Consider the following 8,442-nt stretch of genomic DNA (forward strand, 5'->3'; position numbering starts at 1 on the left):
TAAATTCTGGTCGTTGGAAGAATTTTCATCTTCTAAAAAAAGATGTTGTCGCCAGAACAAGAGCTATGTGAGGAACATTATCGGAAGACTACAAGAACTTCAGACTGCCTTCAGGTCGATTTGAAGTTAAACTTCCATTTAAGTCGGATCCAAGCGTTTTGGGCAACTAATTCGAGATAGCCAAACGCCGATTTCTGTCGCTCGAGAGAAGATTATCTCGAGATCCGAACTTAAAGAAAATGTATTTGGAATTTATGGAAGAATACGAATCTCTAGGCCATATGTCCCCTGCAAGCAATGACGTTCTTGCTTCTCCACACTACGTTATTCCCCACCAGTGTGTCTTACGGCCTCAAAGTACAACGACCTAAACAAATTCGCTCTGGTAGCCGACATAATAAAGATGTATCGTCAAGTCGTCATCGCCGACATAATAAAGAAGTATCGTCAAAAAGGTCCAAGCGTACTATCTGGACGTTTGGTTTACATATCTCGAAAAACAAAAAGTTTTTCATATTATATACTTATTTCTATCCTATCGTTCCTAAGGCAGCTATATGATATAGACGTACGATATGGCTAATTTTTTTTACTATGCATTTCAAATATTTTTTTAGAATTTTGGAAAAAATTTCACATTGATATCTCAACGGAAAGTATTTATGGCCGCGGCTCCATACAAGCCCAACCACAGTGCACTGTGCGTTCCAGCACGGGTGAGTCGCCATATTACTTAGTGTTTGGGCCACAGTTTGTAGGATCAGGATCATGAGAGAGCTAAGTATCATAAAGGATAGAAAAGTCTGGCTATCCCAGGAGATCTCGTTAAAGCTAGAGTTCGGGGGAGAACGGGGAAGGCTACTTATGAGCTGGAGGGATAGGTACCTATCACGCTAAAGATTTGAAGCAGTAGTTCTCGCCTCCGTGGTTTAGCTAAACAGGTTCGTTTGAGACCCTGTTCTAGCTGTTCAGAAGGGGGCATTTTGTAACGTCGGCGATAGTTCGGCCGGGATGGCAACTCGGGGCGGCCGGAAAGTGGTCTACGTGGCAGCCCGATCGCATAGTAGGACCATCCCACTGCAGGCTCGGACGCAGCTTTGCGAAAGAAGGCATTGCGAAATTAAAAAAAAATTGCTAAAGCAAAGGTTTACCTGCTAAGGTATCATCGCGTTTGAGGAGCCTACGCGAGACCGGCATCAATCAAAGGGCCACGAGCGGGTCGCGGTTCGCTGAAGCGAGGTGAGTCATGAGGTTAGGTCATGGTCGTGTAAGCCTAACGTAGATGGTTTTGTTTTATTAGGTCAAGGGTCTTGGCGTACAGGATCTAATCCTTAGTGGCAGCGAGGCGTGATTTGAGCGGCGCTCGCAGAAGAAGCAGAGAATTGTGGCGTTCGGCCGGAAGAAGCAGAGCGAATCTCTGAAGCGAAGCGAGTCTCAGAAGCGGAGCGAACCTCGTCATTCGGCCGCCTGTGCGGCGTGGCGGAGAAGAGGACGTCGAATAGTTTGGAGCTGGGAGCAGAGTGAGCTTAAATGGAGCTGAAGTAACGGCAACAGCCGGAGCGTTCGCGACGTTTTAAGGGGCGCTCCGCTGTGGATCCGGATAGGGAACGGTACCTGCTATAGCAACAGGGCGTCATCCTGTTGGAGTGGAAACAAGGACGGAGTGCTGGCGGCGCTTTCAAGGAGCGTCAAGGAGCGATCCGCGCTTTCAAGGAGCGAAGAAGGCGCCATCCTGTAGGAGCGGAAGCACGAACGGAGCGCTGGCGGCGCTTTCAAGGTGGAGGAGTCGACAGTCGTGGGACAGGAAGCAGGGACGGGGCGCTTGCGGCGTTTTCAAGAAGCGCTCCGTTGTTCAAGAGAGCTGAGGGGTTCATCCGACTGATGGCCGAACGGTGCCGAAAACGGGAAAGAGGAAGTATTGTCCGGAGATTTCGGGTTGGTGCACTGTTGCTGAGTGTTTTGTGTTGGCTTTGTTGAAGGGATAGGCGCAAGTCCTCCCGATATGTACATTTTCTTGTCCAGCCTCGAGCACCTCAGCCCCTGCTACTATTCGTTACAGCTTTGGACCAGGTCATAAGCCCGGATATGGCTCCGCACGCTTTTGCATATCAGGATGACATCGAGATCAGACGCACATGGGAGGAGCATATGGGAAGAAGGAAATATTCCGTAGACTGAAGGCGGCAAACTTAAGGATAAACACGGACAAGTCTCATTTCTTCAGGGAAAAGATATTGTACCTGGGCCACCGGATAACGAGTAAGGGAATTGGCATGGATCTCGGAATAGGTGCGATTTGGTTTGGGAAAAATTAGGGTGAAAGTAAAAAAATTTTGAATCACAAAATTGGGGCTGGTTGCGACATTTTAGTCCTATTTCTCTCCTTATCTTAAAGCGGACGGACGTGTTTTTTTGTGCTTACTACGTTTTTGTGCGCACTTCGCTTGTGTAATGATATATTTGGAGGTATAATAATAATTTGTTTAATGTTCCTTCCAAACATAGCCCTGCTCTGCTTCTTTATCTCCTACGGTGTTGTTGCTATTCTTTTGCTTCTACTCTCGCTCAATAGAGATTCTTATCTCTATTTCTTTGAATCTTACTAACTTGCACTAACTGCTCTCCTTAATCTCCCCCTTTCGTTTCCTTGGTACAGTGGTTCAAGGTTCCTCAATAACAAAATCAAATAATAATAAATTTATTATTTAATTTGTAATAATTTTTAATAAATTAATTATTTAAATTTTTAATAATTATGGCTTTTAAATTGGTCTGTGCGTTGAAGTCTTGTAATAAGACAATCTCGTCTTCCCAGCCTACCATCCAGTGAAAACGTTTTACACGTGTGCCGGGTTCACGGCCTCAGTTTCGGATGTAATCTGGTCTGGTCTCCACTTTTGCTGTGACGGTTGTTCAGAACGAAATGAGATCGTTCATGAGGCAGACTAAAAGCGGTTTCAAGGAGTTGATTAGTGGTTTTCGTAAAATCAATGACCAACTCTGTGCGCTCGATACACAGTTTAGTAGTCTTCAACTACTAAATGAGTCTCCAAAGCGTAATAAATCCGCTTTAAGTGATGTGCTTGGGTCGAATAATCTTCAGCAAACAATATATAACATATATTAAAAAAAAAAAAGAGTTGCTCTTTAATTAAAAATTAAAGAATTCTCCGCGTTGCGAAACAAACTCAACGAGCTGCTACTGGAAGGATTTGTCGTCCCCATGCCCTGCACCTGCATCGATTGTCAAAGGAAAGTGGCCGCAGGATTAAAGGATCCGAAAGCAGAACCCCAGGTATTTGTGCAAAAAAATTGAAAGTTGAGATAAGACAAATTAAAATCCTTCTTGTGCTGGAATATTTCACCCTCCTTTCAATTCTTGGCGCATACGTACGTAGAAAAAATAGTAGAGCAAAAATACATAAAAACATATATAGAAGTCCTAAAATTTAATTATAACTATATGTGCTAACCTACATGTACTGCCTGTGGACAAAATAAAACAGAATATATATATATTATATATATTATTAGGATACTCTGTGCCTCGACTATCAAATATTTCGTTTATCAATTAATTAATCAATTTAGTTTTTTTTTTTTGGTTAAATTTAATAAATTATTTATTATATTTAAATAAGATTAATTAATTATTTTCGTTTTCGCATTTTCTTGTTGTTGAATTAAATTCAATAAATTTTAGAAAAATTTAATAAATAAAAATTTAATAAATTTTTAATATTAATATTTTAAAATTAATAAAAACTTTTAAATAAATTATTAAATCTTAAATTTGCATTGTTTTCGTTTTTGTATTGAAAAAAAACAAATTTTTTATAATGGAAAGTACTAAACAAAAACTTAATTCCACAACTCTTATTGACTTAAAAAGAAGATTAAATGTTAAAGTTAAAAGCATTCGGCGGTTGGAGGAACGTTTGGAAGATGGATCACTTCCTCTAAACAAAACCGAGCTAGAGTGCAGGCTTCAGGTTTTAGATGAGGCAATTTCTAAAGCAAATGAGTTGCAACACCAGATAGAGCAAATAGATGAATTGGATGATTTCGGAGCCGAGTTGGAAGAATTCGGAATAACTACCAAGGCAAGGATTAAGTCCTTATGTAATGCCTTTAATTCAGCTGAAGACTCCCATCCAGCTACTGCAATTTCTGCAGCCCCAACTCGAGCTCGACTTCCTAGTTTGGCATTGCCAAAATTCAGTGGAAATTATTCGGATTTCAAAAATTTCATAAGTCTTTTCGAGACATTAGTTGACAAAGATGTAAACATTCCTGTTATTGAGAAATTTAATCACTAAGGGGTCTCATCGACACTGTGTCATCAATTTATGGATCATTATTATCCATAGGAGATGACACTAAAATTGCAAACTCAATGATTATCCATTTAGTTTTGAGCAGAGTGGATCCAGTGACCAAGCAAAAATGGGAAGAGTCACTGGATTATGAGGAATTGCCGCTGTGGTCCGATTTCAAAAAAATACTAAATCGTAGATACCAGCATCTGTCCGCTGAAGAGACTGGCAACCCAAAACAAGGAAAAACTGGGTTCAGCAAGCAATTGAATAGAACTTTGTTGGCTTGTTCTTCTACCAACGCCAAACCAGCTGGCAGTTATTGTAACGCTAACAACCATTTTTTGGCCCAGTGCAGTCCGTTCGCTCGCCTTGCTGTAATGCAAAGGTTTGAGTTTGTTAAGTCAGCCTCCCTATATTTGAATTGTCTGCGAAAAGGTCACACGGTAGCGAAGTGCAACGTGAAAGATTGGACCCTATCAAAGAACTTGCCATTAGCAGACCCATATTTTTACAAACCTCAGCGGATAGATATGCTAATTGGAGCTGAGTCATTTTTCGAACTGTTTCGAACCTTTGGCCAAATAAAGCAAGGTCCGAACCATCCCATCCTTCAAAAAACTCTCCTTGGGTGGATAGTATCGGGAAAATATCTCGCAAATACCTTAACTTCTCAACAGCCGGTCTCTAGTCTGAAATGCCAAGAAGAAATATTAGAGATAAATTCTGGTCGTTGGAAGAATTTTCATCTTCTAAAAAAAGATGTTGTCGCCAGAACAAGAGCTATGTGAGGAACATTATCGGAAGACTACAAGAACTTCAGACTGCCTTCAGGTCGATTTGAAGTTAAACTTCCATTTAAGTCGGATCCAAGCGTTTTGGGCAACTCATTCGAGATAGCCAAACGCCGATTTCTGTCGCTCGAGAGAAGATTATCTCGAGATCCGAACATAAAGAAAATGTATTTGGAATTTATGGAAGAATACGAATCTCTAGGCCATATGTCCCCTGCAAGCAATGACGTTCTTGCTTCTCCACACTACGTTATTCCCCACCAGTGTGTCTTACGGCCTCAAAGTACAACGACCTAAACAAATTCGCTCTGGTAGCCGACATAATAAAGATGTATCGTCAAGTGATGAAATATCGACGATACCAGTTGATAGTGTGGAGAAAAGACCCGTTTGAGTCCTTGAAATTGTGCAAGCTCAACACCGATACTTATGGCCCCATACCAGCCCCATTCCTGGCCATAAGGTGTTTGAAGAGGTTGAGTGAATCCACGAAAAATAAATTCCCTCGAGCTGCTAAAGTTATTGGGTCTGACTTTTACGTCGACGACATGTTAACGGGGGCTGGTTGCGTGGAGGAGCTAAAGACAATTAGTCTGAAGTAACTCGGGTTCTTCAAAACGATGAGTTTGAATTGTGTAAGTGGTTTTCAAACTCGCCTGAAGTTACTGCATCCGAGAGCACGGCCAATAACCCTTTCGGACTCAGAGCTGACAAAAACATTAGGAATCGTTAGGGTTCCTAAAGATGACGTGTTTAAGTGGAATATTCTTTCGGTGACATCAAAGCTTTTCGACCCCCTTGGCTTATTAAGCCCGATCCTTATTAAAGGAAAGATCCTGTTGCAGGAACTTTGGCTTAATAAGCTAGATTGTGATGAGTCGATTCCACTGCACTTGAAAACCGGGTGGAACAAAATTCAGCTTGCCTTGTCACAGTTAGAAGATATCTCAATACCTAGATTTGTGATGAGTGAGATAATGTCACCAATTGAAATTCATGCCTTCTCTGACGCATCGATGAGAGCCTATGGAGCCTGCGTCTATATCCGTTTCAAATCTGCAGAAGGTAGTAAAGTCTCATTGTTGACCGCAAAGTCGAAAGTAGCGCCGCTCAAGACAAAGACGCTCCCCCGTCTTGAGTTATGTGCCGCTCACCTTCTCGCGGACCTCTGTCGCAAAGCACCGATCGAACGAAGTGTATATTGGTCAGATTCGGAAGTTTGTCTTCATTGGATTCGTTTCCATCCATAGAGTTGCTGAGATTCAAGAGTGGTCAGAGGATAGCACGTTGCGGCATCTAACTAAACAGAACCCGGCAGATATTGTGTCAAGAGGTGGAGCATAAAGTAAACGATAGAATCAATCTGGTTCACAGGTCCACCGTTTGATCCGTCACCAGAGATCTTGCAGATGGAAGCAAAGAAGAATGCAGTCGAACTGACTGCAATGGTCTCTATCTCATATTTGTTGGAAGTGATAGAAGGATTTTCCTCTCACTTAAAACTGCTGCGAGTGTTCGTTTACATAGTCCGCTTTATAAAGAAGTGTAAAAAATTAATAGTTACTTCTGATAATGTACCTTTCCTGTCGAATATCAAGAGGCTTTTAATAAAATTGTCCAGATAATCCAAGAGCACGAGTATCAAGAGAAAATCAAAAATATTCGAAAAAATCTTGTTGTTAGCCCAAGCCTACAGAAGCTAAGTCCGTTTGTCCATGAAACCTCTCAGGCTAAGCTTACCTTTTCGTTGTTGCGGGTCGGGGGGCGACTAGCTAATGCTCCTATTTCGTACGATGCCAAGTTTCCAGTATTGTTGACGAAGCGCTCTCAATTTGTTCAGGGTCCACGAGCACTGGTGAGGATAGTAAACGCGCAGGAAGTCTGCAGTCAGATCAGTCTGCAGATGCTGTTTTAAATTCAAGCCTCACTGATGACTTAAAACATGGGAGATTTACCTTTAGATCGAGTTCGTGCTCTCCGCCCATTCTCCATATGTGGCGTGGATTTCTGTGGCCCTATTGAAACGACGTTGAAAATTCGTCGTAGACCACCCTACAAGTCTTACATTGCCCTTTTTGTTTGTTTTGCGTCCAAGGCATTATATTTAGAAGTAGTTTCCGATTTGTCAACAGATTCCTTTTTATTGGCCTTCCAAAGGTTCGTTGGGCGCCGAGGATGCCCGCAAATCGTACGCTGCGACAACGCGAGTCGCCACTTCGCGGCACTGCGGCACCAAATCGCAGTGGACGAGCTGCGGCAATACGCATCAAGAAAAGGATGCGTATTTGCAGTCAAACCGCCGCGGGCTCCGAACATGGGCGGACTATGGGAGGCAGGTGTGTAGTCTGCAAAGCACCTACTCCTACGAGCGGTGGGCAGCGCGAAGTTGACCGCAGAGGAGCTGCAGACCGACCTCGTTGGAGTCGAGGCCGTCCTGAACTCGAGGCTCCTGGGCGCACTCAGTCAGGACCCAAGCGACGGCGAGGCGTTGACTCCCGGGCACCTATTGACAGGCGGGCCGCTCATCGCCCCACCAGAACCGCGGACCCCGGACCAGCAGGGTCTAACGTGCTTGCGGCGATGGCGGCTTGTCTCGTCAATCAAGCAAACGTTTTGGCAGCGATGGTCCCGGGAGTACGTCTTGGGCATACAGGCGCGGTCGAAGTGGCAGCGGGAGCAGGAAGGAAGGGCGATCTGGTCGTGGTCGCCGAGGACAACAGTGGATCACCGCCAGGGTCGTCGAGACTCACGCCGGTGCGGACGGAAGGGTCAGGGTCGCCGACGTTAGGACTAGTGCAGGAGCGGTCTTCAGGAGAGCAGTCAACAAGCTGGCGAGGTTGCCAGTGGTTGAAGGCTAATGGAGGCCTTCAACGGGGCCGGTGTAGAATTAATGTAGAAGATTTTGTAGAAGTTTTGAATTGTATTGAAGTCTAGTATAAGTTAGCATAGGGCGGAGCGGGAGCGCAAGAAAAGCTCACTTGCGCTCTCTCGTGAATTCGCCCCGCTTCGCCGCAATAGATAAGCTAGGCTTAAGTTCCTTTTGGTAAAAATAAAATCGAATTTATAAAGTTGAAGCGAGTTCACGCAATTTTCGTAGTTGCTTATTTTAATTTTTACAGCCACCTTTTTTGTCTTTCGGTTTTTCTCGACGAGAAAAAATAATCTAAGTGAACAAACTTTTTAAAATACTACGACCATAGGAGATGACACTAAAATTGCAAACTCAATGATTATCCATTTAGTTTTGAGCAGAGTGGATCCAGTGACCAAGCAAAAATGGGAAGAGTCACTGGATTATGAGGAATTGCCGCTGTGGTCCGATTTCAAAAAAA

Source organism: Drosophila ananassae, unplaced genomic scaffold (assembly GCF_017639315.1).
Source record: "Drosophila ananassae strain 14024-0371.13 unplaced genomic scaffold, ASM1763931v2 tig00000157, whole genome shotgun sequence".
NCBI classification, from domain to species: Eukaryota; Metazoa; Arthropoda; class Insecta; order Diptera; family Drosophilidae; genus Drosophila; species Drosophila ananassae.